The sequence below is a fragment of the Capsicum annuum genome, chromosome 7 (genome assembly GCF_002878395.1).
Source record: "Capsicum annuum cultivar UCD-10X-F1 chromosome 7, UCD10Xv1.1, whole genome shotgun sequence".
Taxonomy (NCBI): Eukaryota; Viridiplantae; Streptophyta; class Magnoliopsida; order Solanales; family Solanaceae; genus Capsicum; species Capsicum annuum.
In genome coordinates, this window is record NC_061117.1 from 48,717,110 (window position 1) to 48,720,018 (window position 2,909).

A 2,909-nucleotide genomic window follows, 5' to 3' on the forward strand; every position below is an offset into this window, starting at 1 on the left:
GAAGATGCATGAGCGCAACTACCCCATTCATGTCTGGACTTGGCGATGGTAGTTTTTGTGCTTAAGATTTGGAGGCATAATCTATATGGTATGAATTGTGAGATCTCCACTTATAATCTTAGTCTTCAACATCTTATGACCTAGAGAGAGCTTAATTCTAGAAATCGTAGATGGATGGAGTTACTTAAGGATTTTGTCATCTATATTTTATACAATTCGGGAAAGGTGAATGTGGTAGCATATTCCTTGACCCAAAAGGCAGTGAGTATGGGTTGCTTGGTGTCTATTTCATCTTCTCAAAGGCCATTGACCTAGGACATCTAATCCTTATCCAACTTGATGGTGCAACTTTGTATTTCTCACTTAGGGAGGATCCTTGCTAGTGTTAAGGCAAGATATACCTTACTTGAATAGATTTAGAGATGTCCGTTTGAGGATATAAGGCTCAGTATCATCCATGATCAGATGTTGAGTTATGATTCCACGAGGGTTACCATAGATTCGAAGAGTATTTTGAGGTATGATGGCCTTCTTTATGTTCCAATTGCTGGTAACTTGATTCATTTAATATTATGTGATGCTCATAACTCTAAATATTCTATTCACCCTGGTACAACTAATATGTGTAGGTATCTGACACAACACTATTTGTTGAGTGGCATGAAGAGAGATATAGAAGACTTTGTAGCTCGTTTCCTTTGTTATTAGTAGGTGAAGGCCGAGCACAAGAGGTTGGGTGACTTGATTTAGAGACTGCTTATTCTCGAGTGGAAGTGGGAGTGGATCATCATGAATTTTACTAGTGGTTTGCCTCGCTCCTTCCCTTGTTCTGATGGTATTTGTGTCATTGTAGATCGGTTGACTAAATCAACATATTTCTCTCCTATTCAAATGTCTTTTAGTGCCTAGAGGTTAGACTGTATCTATTTTTATGATATAGATTGCCTAGATGGAGTACCTATATTTAATATTTTAGATCGAGGCTCAAAATATACTTTTAGCTTCTGGAGAGCTTTTCAAAAGGAGTTAGGTACTCATGTGGATCTTAGAACCCAACGAGCAATTGAATAAAAATATTTAGGTCTCATGGATATGCTCTGAGCTTATGTTATAGATTTGGGAGGTAAATAGTAGCAACACTTACCTTTGGTGGAATTAGCACATAATAATAGCTACCATTTAAGTATTGAGATCGAGCCATTTGAGGCACTATAAGGTTGACGTTGTCGATGTTAGATTGGACAACGTGGTACTGACTTGCATCAGGAGGCATTTGATAGAGTCAGGGTGATTCCGATAGGTTGAGAGTAGCTCAAAGTAGGCAGAAGGCTTATGCAGATTTTACACTTCATGCCATGAGATTTAGAGTTAGAGACGGGGTATTCCTTCAAGTATAGTCCATGAAAGGTGTGATGAGGTTCAAGAGAAAAGGAAAGCTCAACCTCAGATTTATTAGACCTTTTGAGATCATTCATATAGTTGGAGAGGAGGCTTATAAGTTAGACTTGCCCCCAGCTATTGCTATTGTTCATCTAATTTTTTATGTTTCTATATTATGGTGTTACATTCCCAATGATTCACATATGCTTCGGTGGGACTCGTTTCAACTAGATGAGAGGTTGACCTTCCTTGAAGAGCCAGTGTTTATATTGGCCAGGGACATAATGTGGTTGCACTTTAGAGAGATTCTACTAGCTATGGTTCAATGGAGAAACCACCCTATAGAGGAGGCTACTTTTGAGATCGAGAGCGAGATCCAGCCCAAACATCCTTACCTATTCGAACCTTTAGATACATCCTAACCCTTTACTTTCAAGATGAAAGTTCTTTTAGTAGTAGATTTTGTAATGACCCACTAGGTTTTTTTCTACATTTCTATGAATTTCACCATTCAAAGGTTTCCTATAGGTATGCCCAGTCATTTGTAGGTTGCTATAGATGACAATTAAGTTATCGTGTGGTTCGTTTAATTTTTAGAGCCAATTCTCTATTTTGAAGTCTTCGCTAGTAAGTATTATCTATAGGGCATAAAATCTAGTTTAGCAACCTTATATGCCAATTTTGACAGTTCCATAAGCTTTATAACATCATTTTTTAGGCTAGGAGGACCTTGGGTTTGGGTCCTAAGGCTTCTTTACTCATTTCAGGCTATTGGTCGAAAATTGAAAAAAAAATGGTCATCGGGTATGGGGCCTTTTTTATATCAAAATAATCTCGAATAGAAATTTTAACTGTGCCATTGTGTCTAGAATATTGAATTTGATCTGGCAGCATAGTTCATTTGTGTTCAAGGGGTTCCAAATGAATCCCGAGGGATTGGTAAAAACTTCAAATTTTGCAAGTTTCAGCTGGTGCATCTGCTAAAGTTGCACTTTGGTCTCTTTATTGAAGGCCAATTAAGCGGCCAGCTGGTTGCTTAAGCAAAGAAGGCCTGCCTAGTCGAGTCGCTGAAGCAAAAGCCGTCTGTTAAAGTTGAGGCTGCTAAAGCAGCTATTTGTCCGCTTTAGCAGAAGAGGCAGACTAAGCAGGTATATCTTAGTGGTACTAATCTACTTTAGCAGTGACCTCTTAAGCGGTCAAGTGTCCGCTTAAATGGAACCTAGGAATCTATTAAGTTCTCTTATTAGTCAATTTTCTCCCACTTTCCCATGAGTCTCAAGATCTAAAAGCTCTAGAGAGTGTGGGAAATTAGTAGAGTGGTCTTCGGAGATTATTGGGTGTTTGTGAGCTCAGATTAATCATTTCCTCATCCAAAATCTTGATAAGTTTTTGTCAATTTATTGGTTAATTTCTCATATTTAGACCTAAATCCATATATTATTGTTGTGTTGATTATAATAGCATTTGGGCTCAGAATTTTCCCATTCTTAAGGTTAAATATTTTGTGAGCATAGGGGGACGTATTGAAG